We start from the raw sequence: 11,734 nt of genomic DNA, 5'->3' as shown, positions 1-11,734 counted from the left end.
CTGTATTATAAGTCCTAGTCCAAGTGCAAGCAATGATGAGAGGAGTTGTCCTGGCTCAAGTGGAGTGGGCGGGGGGGGGCAGGGAAAAGTGGGTGAATTCCTCCCTCCTCTGCCTTCTGTTCTCCTCAGGCCCTCAGTGCAGTGGACGGGGCCTGTTCACATTGCTTCATTCAACTACTGATCCCATCTGTAAATACTCTCACAAACACAAATGCACCCAGGTATTGGGGCACTCTGATCAAGCTAAGGGGACACATAATTATCACAATGACCACGGGGGCATTACAGGAGGAACCCTGGATTTAATGGGCAGCTTCTGATGAAATCATAGGCTCATATCAGGAATGTGTACTGGGGCTACTCTAGGGGCAGTAGGGCCAATAGGGCTGGGAGCTCTGCACAGGGGCGGCCATCTGATATCCATTTGTACTTCTAGGGTTGAGGGTGCCATTTACTGTGACTTAACTTGTAGAGTTTTCAGAGGTTGAGGTAACTTTCCTTCCATACCCAAGGGAAGACTGGTGCATGCTTCTCTGGGCTCCTGCTTCCACTGACCTCTCTGGCTTGACTTAGGGAACACTGCTAGAAGTGAGCCTTCTGTGTGGGTATAGGTGGCCCTGTGGAATTCATGTAGCCCTGTGGAATTCATGTGGCTCTGGGCCGGTATTTCTGATCATAATAGATGCCGCTGCTTCATGGCTGCTCCCCAGGAGCATCTGGTTTTCTGAAGCCCCGGAAATTACCATAGAGGATTGCTATGCTTTGGGAATTTTGAAATTGTAAAATACCATTCCTGGTATGCTCCTGACCTCCTGGAGGACACCAGGAGGGAGATATAGACCCAGCCGTGGGAAGAAAACTGGCTTTGGGACATGCCCAGCCAAGAATGCAGGCTTCTTTTCTCAGTTTCTTATAGATTTAATTGGAATCCTGGGACAGATTTTTAAACAGTCATGAAATTCCACATCAACTCTCAAGATTCGTGTCTGAAAGTATAAAGCCAGTGTGAACTTGGAAATTTAGAATGACAGTCGATGTTCAGGCCCTACCACAGCCTTGGGTTCCTGTTTGGACTTGGACATCCATGAGAACTGTTACAATGCTCTGACCTGGGAGAAAACCTGTGGGGTCTGATCACCACCCTGTGTCAACAGCCCAGGCCTCTGGCTCCATTGTGACATCACGCTCTGACTGACTTGACGAGGAGGACTTGGTTGTGCAGGAGGGAACCCAGTGGGGACCAAGCTCAAGGCAGACCATGGTGGAGACAGCCCACCAGGTTTAGCGCAGGGCCCTGGCAGAAATCTCCTTTGTCCAGAACTAGAAGAGAAAGTGGAGTTTCCAGGCTAAGATCTGGATTCTCCAGAAGGGACTAACAGAGACAGACAGGGAAGAGGTTCATGAGCAGTTGAGAGCCAGGGCCTCTGGGAGCCAAGCAGGAGTGCACAGAAAACTGAGGGCTAGAAAATGAGGATGTTTTCCAAGACAATGTTCTGAGATGGGGCAATATCTGGCTTTTCTGCACCCTGCTGTGGAAGATGTGGGCCTCTGGCATTATTCCAAGATAAAGGATGGGGGTGGGGCAGGCAGTGCTGACTCACGGCTGGGACTGGATTCCACAGTCCTTCTACTGGGTGACAGAATCTCAGTGAGGCAGGCTTCTGGGGGTCTGTCTCTTCTTCCTCGTTCCCTGCATCCCCCAACCAGTTTGGGAGAGCCGTGATGGATTCTGGTGCCTGGTGCTGAGGGTTGTGAAGGGTTGCTCCCCACAAGGCAGGTGTTGACTTCTTTTAGAACTTATAAAACTCCATCTGGGCCATCTTCAGCTGCTCCCTAGAGGGTGACATGCGTTGTCGGGTGGCCCCTCCTAAGCTTTATTCCAGTGGGAACTGTGAAGGACACAGTCCTACTTGGTTTGGAGACCATCAGTTCTTGAGGGTTTACTGCTTCAGTGAGGAAGCTCCTTTTCGTAGGTCCCCATTAGAAATGATGGAAGAGAAGAACACCACTCCTAGCTCCTGGACTTGGATTTTGGCTGGTCTGTTTCCTGGCCCAGTGATGTTCTGAGACACCAATGAACCCCTCTGAGATGGAGGGGATCATCTATTTAAAATGGAAAAGGGAGGTAGAGATTCTTTCTTTTAGCTCTTAGGATAACGTCCAAACTCCTTGTCACATCCTCCCTGTTCCTTCACGACCCGGTTTCTGCTCACCTCTAGACTTGGCCACTATTAGGGCAGCTCCTTCATTACCGTCTAGATGCCGGCACTGGCCTTCCTGGTTTTCAGGTGACCCAGCTTTGCCCTGGTCCTGTGGCACTTGCTATTCTTGCTCCTGGAAGCATACCTTCTCCTGCTTGGGCTTGTTTAGTCCTTCACCTCCTGGGGCTCTACCTGATAAATCTCCTGGGAGAGGCTCCCTGATCTCCTTTCTGTAAGAGTTGCCCCTTTCCCCTACTCAATAGATTTCTATCTCATTATTCTATTTTATTTTCTCACTACCATCTAAAACCATCTTATTTATTTACTTTTTTGTGTTCTTGTTTAGTTCTGATTTGACTTCTCTCTCTGTGTATAAGGAATGATAATGGGGGGCCTTGCTTGTTTTATTTGTTGCTGTATCTCTAGCAGTGCCTGGCATATAGTAGGTGCTCAGTAAATATTTGTTGCCTCTTTAAACAGAGGTGGTTAATAACTATCCTACCTGCTTTGCAGGCTGCCTGGGAGAATCAAATGAGGTGGTACCTGCTCTGAATGTTCTGTGGCACTGGCCCACGGATGGGGAGTTGTATCTCTCTGTCTGGAAGTCTCTTACCGTGCATCAGAACCCTGGGAACATGAGGTGATGGAGTAGTACAGCTCAGTGTGCTGGCAAAGCCAAGAAAGGGATGTGGAAGAGCATGGTGCTTGTCTTGGAGGTTGGCATATAAAAAAATTGCCATGGCTATTCACATTCTAGACCTATCTTGGAATCTCCGGAAATCCTAGGTTTGAGATATTGGCTGTGGTCACTAGAGAAGCTCTCTCCCTCCTATAGCAAAAGTTCTCAGTGTTCCTAGATTTCCTGAGGGTAGCTGGGTTAGAGGGAAGATTATTGCTTAAGTCTCAGAGACTCTGTGACCTTGAGCAAGAGTTTAACCAGTCTGGCCTTAGCTTCCTTTCTCCAAAGCATGGACTGAGAAACTTTAAAAACTACTAGAACTACCAGTAAAGGAATGCTGGGTGACCTTGGGCAGCCTGTCTTCTTGCAAACATGAATTCAACAAGCTTCTCCTACATTCTGTGTCCTATTGTGTAAAATGAGAAAGCCAGATAAACAGGTTGCAAACTTCTTTCTGCTTTAACTCTCTAGAATTCTGAGTGGAAGGAAGCTTGAGACATTATCTGTTACAGTTTCCATCCACAAACAGCCACTGGCTCAGCCCAGACAGATCTCAGGCTAGAAGCCATAAATCTGGTGGCTGAACCTGCTGGGAAATAAAAACAGTATCAAAACTCATATTTGCATACAGCAGTATCTGTTTGCATAGAGCGATCAAATGCATTTTCTTGCAATGGGAGGAGGCTTAATGGAGAAGAGGCACACCGCTGGAAGCCTCACACCTCCTACATCTCCCCATTTGCTGGGGCACTCTTGTCCATGGCTGGTGTGTTGAGATGGAGGTACTCTGACCCCTACGCTCACTCCATCCCTTAGGTCCTCAGCAAAAGTGAGGACCATATTGGCAGTGCAGTGGGGGCGGGGTGGGGTAGAAGAGCCCCAGATGTGGACTGCTCAGGGGTGATACCCATAAAAACTGGGCTGGCAAAACTCAGTGGAACAGCAGCGCTGAGGGAGAGGAGAGCTCTCTGCCAGACAGAATGAAGAAGTTCCTCATGGGATACTAAATATTTTCTTCCCTTGGTTATTTGTCACGGGGAGATCTCAGCAGGTCATTATCATGTTACCATTTAGCCATCAATTAACGCAAGTCTACCCCTTTGGGTCATTTCTCATAAATCACTCTCCCCATTCCCCTCATTATTTGGTTGTTTCTTTTAACAGCTTCTCCTGCAAGGTAATTTATGGAGAGCCATCATCCAAGGGCCAGCACCACTCTTGTTCTGAACCCAGGGAAAGCCTTTTGTGGAATTTTAAAGGGCCAGCAAAAGAAAAATCCCACAGGTGAGAAATACTTTGTTAAGATTTAACATTTCCAACTCAGGAGCATGTTCTTTCCCTCTCCAGCCCCATCCCACCCACATCAGGGGCAAGGACTCTGGGGTGAGAGTGGGTGAATCATTACATTGGGCATGGTTTGCATTTTCTCACTCCAATCTCATTGTGTTGTTTCCTCTTCATATTTATTACCACTTAAGGTTCATTTATATTCCCTCTCTGTCCACAGTGATCAGAGCAACACCTCCCAAATTAGCATCATTTGCAAGTTTCATTAACATGCTGTTTACTCTCTCTCTCTCAGAACATTAATAAAGATGACCCCCGTGCACCCTACCTCCCCCACCTCAATATATTTTCATTTGTCATCACCCTTTGTTTGCAGACTTTGAGCTAGTTTTAAATTTATGTGGCAGCACTCCTTACTAAGCCAATTTGAATTAATTTTGAGTGTAACACTTTATACCACTATATCAAATGCTTTTCTTATAGCAGCATGCATTCCATCAATAGAATTCCTGCCACCTTTCTACTTGGTATTCAGGTTGAAGGCTTTCAATTCTGTCTGGTATTTTAGTTCTTTAAAAGTCACTGTATCCTCTGTACCAACCACGGACTTTCTCCTAATTTTTCGGTTATTTTGAAATGATTGATGCTATGAAAGAAAAGATTCGGAGAGCTACTTAGGGCAATCGATAGCTTTCATCTTTCTTTCCCATATCTGCTCTTGTAGTTGAACAAGTAATTTTTGTGAAATCCCTTCCCATTCCAGGATGCACAAGATCTGGGCCTTCCTGGGAAGGCCCAAATATTCCTTGCTCTATTTTGAAACTGAGTATCTATTTTGTAACCTGCCCATTGCTTTGGAAGATATTCTCAGTACTTGGCATATGGTGGGGTTCTCAAGAAAAAACAATTTGCCAGTTAATATTTATTTGCCAGTAATATTCATAATACGATGAATTGATCTCCCAATCATTTATGTTTTTCCCCTAACCTGCACCAGCCTTTCCTATTGTGAGGTAGTGAGCAGTTGCAACAACAATAGCAACAAAAACCCAACAAACAAAAGGCTACCAGAGAATGAGAGGTGTACTCTTGTCATTCATTCATTTACTCGTTTATGGTTATTTATGCTTATTTATATTGCATATACTCATTTATGTTTATTTAGACTTTACCTTCACTACACTGTTTTAGGCTCTGAAGATACTGTGCTGAACAGTTCTCTTACACAGTTTTGAAATCTAGACCATGAGCACACCTACAGATATATAATGTACCATCAGATTGCAATAGTTCATGAAGAAAAAAAAAGAGGAATAAATATAGATAGTGAGAGAGGTTTTATAGCATTCTGAGGTTTTTTATTTGTTTTCTTTTTGGCTGGTTAGCCTTTTAAGCTTTAAATCTGATATCTGGGAAGGTGTACAATTTCCAGAAGCTCAGTGGGTAGAATAATTACCAACACAGCACTCTCATTACAAAAGATGGTTAGTCAGGCCCTATTGGAGACCCATCTTGGGTCCGTGTGTGTGTGTGTGTGTGTGTGTGTGTGTGTGTGTGTGTGTGTGTGTGTGTGTGCGTGTGCGCGTGCGCACACGTGTGGATGAATCCACACTGGGCGAGTCTGAACTAGCTTCTGGGATCCTCCCAGTTCACCTGTCTTTGGGAAGACCTGAGGGGTGTTATCTTTCTGAATTTTATGAAGATGAGCAAGGAATTGGTGGAGAACAGTGACCTCACCCTGTGGACTGTATGAGGCACATGGTCTGAAAGCACCAACACTGGATTACAGATAATATGCAGACCAGGAGGGGAAATCTCAGAGGAGGCTACAGTGAGTCAGGCTGAGGACAGAAGTCCTGACTCAGAGAAGGAGGGCTACAAGGACCTTAGCTGGGACTATGCCTTGGGGGGCCACTACTGGCTCTGCTCTGGATCCCTACCAAAAGGGATCATCATCTTTAAGTGAGGTCATGTGTGTGGCAAGTTTCATGATGGCTTTTTATTGTTTTTTGAGTTACTTTTCCTCCTTTTTAATTTCCTTTTCTCTAATACTTCTTTTGGAAAAATAATTGTTCAATATGCCAAAATAAATATCTTTTTGGAGATGGCACCTCCAGGATGAAGTTCAAATGCTTAGCTCAGCTCCCCAGACTAGAACCTTCCCAGTTGCCAAGCCTCTAGACTGTCCCTGGAACCCACCCCTTGCATAGATGCCAAGAGGAACCAAATTGCCTATATTTCTCTCCTGCACTAGATTCTGTCCTTGTCTTTGTGTTCCATCTGAGTATAATGTCCTTTGTCCTTTATTTTCATCTGCAGACTCCCCTAGACTTATCTGACGTGCTTCTTCTTCTAAGACTCAGCCTTCAGCACCCTGGACATCTCTTGACTGTCATTCTAACACATGACCAGTGGGTTTCCCAGCATGACAGGGAGGGACCACGTCTCATTCACTTGTGCATCTGTGTCACCAGACCAAGGCATGGAGCAGGCTTTCAGGAAAAGCTTTATTAAACTAAACTGAAGTGAAAATAAAGAAAGTGGAGGGCTATTAATTTCAATTTGTTCTCGAGAGGACTGAGGTTAGGGATTGTAGGGGGCATGACTGCGGCTGTCTAAGGAGAGCTGTGGAGGGGCTGGTACTGGAGGTCAGGGCAGTGGGCACCTCATCCACCTGACCTGGAAAGTTTCCCAGTTGCTTTCTAAGCACTATGCACTCAGCTCAGCCATCTCTCAGCTCCCAGGCAGCACATTTTATTCAAGATATTTCTGACTTGCAACTAAAAGACCCCCCCCCCCACAGTTATCAGATGGCCTATTTTTGTTGGTGGAGTTTATTCTGTTTGTGAAAGTTCTTATTCATTTTCAAGTTAAATAAGATCTGACTTTTATCCCCAAAGGAACTTAGATTTCAAACCCCTGATTTGAGCAGGATTTTAGTTTGAGTTTAGGTTTGACTCATCTCTTTGATTAAAGGCTTATCTTCTTCTAAATAACATGTCTTAATAGTTACTCTTTCCCTTTCCAGACCTTCTAAATTTAGATAAATGAGACCAATTATCACTTCCAGAATGTTCAGTTTCTACTCTGGTCCTAGAATTTGGTCTTTAAAAGATGTTGATTTTCTTCCTGTGGCATCATTTCAATTGTGTATTTTCCCTCACTGGAAGAGGGGTCGGTTGTGGGTGGGGCCTGTTGGTTGCTTTTCATCAAGAGCCACAAGTACGGGTGTTCAGCCTTCTGGGACCCTGGATGTGACCCACAGAGACCTCGCTGGCTAAAGGCACAGGGATGTCTTATGCAAAGCAGCTGGTGCATGAAGAAGCTCATGAGAGCATTGTGTCTCTGGACACCCAGGTAAGGGCTTTAGAGGAATCTTTGAAAATATGCTGTGGTGACATGAAACCTGCAAGGAAAGCAGATTTCCCCCCCCCCCCAATTCCTTTTTTTCTTTGCCACTTCTAGAGATGATTTTGAAACTTGAATGAGAGAATCAAAGGATTCATATATGATTTCAATATATGTTTATTAAGTACCTTTTGTGGGCAAGGGTTTGAGGGGCTACACTGTGCACATGGGGTGAGCAGGAGGATATGACCCTGCAGTTATGGGGGCCAGGGAGGTTTGTTGCTGGGAGAAAGGGGCAGGGGAATTGTGCTTTGCAGGACCTCAGAACTTGGGGGAACAGTGCAGGAACAGCTGGTGATATTGTAAGACCCAGAAATGGGAGGAACCAGAAGACTTCCTTCCTCAGATGCCCACCTGCCTGCCTCTCTTCACTGAGTTTCCCAGCCCTGTCCAAAAACCCTAGCTACACCCCCCTGACAAGACATGAGTCTGTGACTCTGGATTCGAGGGCCTCAGCAGATAGAATCTACTTTGGGCAGGTCACAGTCAGAGTCGTATATAGGCCCCCAGTCCAAGTGTTGTTGAGTCTGAGAATGTTCAGATCCACTGCTGAATGATCCAGGCTTGATCCCTGGACTCGAGGCTCACAGCACTAGGGTAAACAGATTTAGAAGAGGAATGATCATTTATCCAATTAAAATAGAGTCATCAGGGTGGCCAGCGGGCCATAACATAAGGTGATTAGGATACACATGGAGGAGCTGTGCTCAGGGAGGAGCCGATCCTTGCTTTAGAGGATTTCTGGATGTGCTCAACTTGTCTGTGAGGTGTGTGTGTGTGTGTGTGTGTGTGTGTGTGTGTGTGTGTGTGTGTGTGTGTATGGGCCCTTTTCCCCCCCTGAAAAGCAGGTTTGTGATTTCCATCAGATTTATAGCAGGGTGCAGAGTCTGGAGTCAGGGGATGCATCCCCTGACTCCTCTCTTTATCAGCTGAAGTGGGGGGAGTCATTTGGGCTCTATCTTCATCTACCAGAGGGTAAAATAACAACCACATTCCTGCCCAGAAAATGCACATGATGTTACAAAGTTAAGATGAGAAGTCATGTGGTTTGCAAGCTATATGCCACTGAATGGATGCCTTTACTTCCCCTACTTCCTTTACCCTCACCCCTACCTAGCCAGCTTGCAGGGTTGCGAGCCACACAACCTAGATAGATTCCCCCCCCCACTTTCTGTATTGGGGATTGAATCCAGGGATGCTCTGCTACTGAGCTCTATCTCCTATTTTGAGATAGGGTGTCATGAGGTTGCTAATATTGGCTTTGAACTTGTGATCCTTCTGCCTCAGTAGCTGGGATTAGCTTTTAATTGTCCTTGAACATCTAGTTCCAGAAACACTTCCCGGGCTGCCAGCCTGCTCTCTCTGGGTAAGCTGCCCCTCCTCAGTGCTTCATTCATTGTCTTCTCTTAGCTGACCTCTAATCCCAGACACTCCTCCCCACCACCAACCATCCGCTTCCTGACCCAGCCCTTCTACCCCAGACTGCACAATCCCTGAGGACAGGGATGGTGAACCGGTTGTTTTCTCTGGCTTGTCACAGTGTCGTTTTAATATGATTTTATTCCATCGATAAAATGCTAATTTATTTTTAAATTGTGCTTTAATGAGCTGGCTCCTGATCATTTTTATCTATTCATCAAAGGCAGACTTAGTTCCTTTTACTATGTGTAAATGAAAGTGATAAAATGGAATCCTTTAAAAGCATCTTACTACTGTCTATTAGTTTGGCCTTCCAGCAAATTAGTCTGAATTAATGAGGGTTCTTTTCCCTCTGTTGAGAGAAGCAAGAATTAAGGCAGCTGCATGCTGTGGTGGTGGCAGCCAGGCTTTGTGACCGGGACACTATGACTGCCCTCCTCACTTGGCCGCATGTCCTCTGCAGCCTTCTACCCATGGCACACGCTGACCAAGATGGATAGATAGGTCTGAGGCCTTGCCTGCACAGCATAGTGCTGTGGTTACTGGCTGGCTTACATCCTCTCTTGGCCCCTTTCAAAGGTACTGTCATTTTCTAATCCTCCTCCAGCCCTTTCTTGCTGGCAAGCCATGAAGCTCTGCCTTGTGAAGTTCCCCTTCCTGGCTTCTCCTCTCTTTTGCCTCCTATTCCCATTCCAGGAAGTGCTCGTATTTTCCATCCTCCCTGCTTTCATTTGTATGACTGGAGGGGAGGAAAGGAATTATGTGCTTCCCACCGACTCGGACTCAGCCGCTAGGAGACATCGCAGCAGACTGATGTAATGTTACCAAGGAGGAAATTATTAAAAGGACGAGGCTAATTTTCTAATTCACACCTGGAAAGCAAATCTTGATGGTGCTTGTACAGATCTTTAATGAAATAACATTGTTTAAGAAGTTTCCAGAGAAATTCATCACTAATTGATTTTTGAACTGTGGCAAAAGATAACACAGAGAGATGAGATATTCACCTCCGTGGGGCCTGCTTGACTCCCCCGCAAGCTTTCCATTTCCTTAGTTCTCTTTTCCCGTGGAAAATCGATAACTGCTTCCCAAATTGGCATTGCAGACAGTAAGGCCCACATACAGGCCTATATTTGGATGGGATGTGTTTTCTTTCTGCTTCGGTTTTTCCTTCATTTGGGCCCTGCTGTGAGTTCTCAGTGGAAGATAAGGGTTTCCTCAGTAGAACTGGAAGCTTCTGTGACTCAAGAAAAAGGAAGTGAGTGGGAGAAATGGGTGTGGGCAACAGGTTGTGTGCCCTCAAAAGTGACAGTTCTGTTAGCAAGGACACATGGGTCCAGCCCTCCCCTCATCTTGGGGGCTTTCTCACCCGACTCCATGCATTCTTTATATATACACATATATTCTTTGATAGATACCGCTGACATTTTCTCATTCTTATATGAAATAGAAATAAAGGCATTTAAAATAAAAATTTTGTTTTAAAGAAGTTAGCTTGAGATATGTCACCTAATTAAACACTGAGCACCAGTTATACAAAGTCAGCTCCGTGGTACATCCTGTCCCCTAGCCCTTCCTCACCCAGGCCGCCATGCACCTGTCCCTCCTCTAGAATTCATGAAGTGGATGCTCCTGAGTTTTGGGCTCCTGGGCTAGTGAGAGAGGCTCCTGTTTTCTCACCCTGCAGCCTTCTTTTCAGCTGTCTCCAACTTTAAAGGAATCCTGAGGATCAGCAGGGTCCCACATTTCAGGAGAAACAGCCTGGGTTTAAAGGGCCTCGCTCTGCTCCAAGTCTGGCTTCCAAATGCAATGAGGCAGATTGACTGAACTTGAGGTGCCTTCCACGATCCATTAGCAGTCTTTGCCAGGTCCCTTCTGCTGCATGGAGCTTCATCAGGACCTGTTTTTGCTCTCCCAGAGCTCACAGCTAGTGGGATGGAAGTGCTGCATGAGGAGGTTCAGAACACTGAAATTCTTGAAGGCAGGAGCCTCCTTTAATCTTGGGGAGCCCAGGGAAGATTTTCTGAGAAGGGTTGTCTTGGGTGAACCTGGGAGGAGGGACAGCTGTGTCTGCTCTTTACTTCTTCCCCCAAACAGTCTCATATGTCCTCCTCTCCTCCTGGAGCTCCCTCCCCCACACTGCTCTTTAATATGAAATGCTTCTTTTTATCATATCCTAAGTATCCTCTGTGAGATCTCCCCTCCCCCCATTACAAACTTTCCTCCTGACTCTTAGAGGTCTGCTGGACTAGCTCAGCATGGTGTTGATGATAATAACAGTTCCAAAGTTCACTTTTAAGTTGTTATTTCCATTTTTAAATTTTCTAAAAAGATTAATATAAGGAGGCAGGAGACTTCAGACCTGGGGGCAGGTGGACGGAAGAGGCACCACTGGGGTGGGCATTTCTTTGACTCATCAAATCATGTGTAAGGAGCCATCAACTCTGGCTCCTGGAAGCCTGGCTTTCTAGGTGGTTTGAATGTTGAGCACATCCATGGGAACATGGCCCAGGCATTGTGGGTGGGAATGGAGACACTGCCTGGCTGGTGAAGGCAAGTGTGAAAGTCTTGCTGTGCCAAGCGGATGTTGCCTGAGCCGGGAACACTAGATTCAAGGTCTGTTGCTGACCATCGTGGCCAAGACCTTGTTCCCTGAGTCCCTGTCTCTGTAACTGTAAGGATTGAAAACCAACTCAGGGTTTTTTGTGGCTCAACCACACTAGGAATGTGTGTTTGCCGT

The 11,734-nt window shown here is 46.0% G+C and overlaps 1 long non-coding RNA gene across 1 annotated transcript in view; it reads left to right on the top strand.

Annotated features, from left to right (window-relative positions):
* The first annotated feature begins 4,048 nt into the window (after positions 1–4,048).
* The window catches only part of LOC120884302 (uncharacterized), a 65,928-nt gene continuing 58,242 nt past the window's right edge, over positions 4,049–11,734 (top strand). Inside the window, exon 1 of the long non-coding RNA XR_005726690.2 lies at positions 4,049–4,164. This is a non-coding gene — a long non-coding RNA (uncharacterized LOC120884302). The remainder of the gene's footprint in view (positions 4,165–11,734) is intronic.

Source organism: Ictidomys tridecemlineatus, chromosome 3 (genome assembly GCF_052094955.1).
Source record: "Ictidomys tridecemlineatus isolate mIctTri1 chromosome 3, mIctTri1.hap1, whole genome shotgun sequence".
NCBI lineage: Eukaryota > Metazoa > Chordata > Mammalia > Rodentia > Sciuridae > Ictidomys > Ictidomys tridecemlineatus.
Note: the sequence above shows the minus strand (reverse complement) of the source record. Positions and strands in the feature narration are given on the sequence as shown.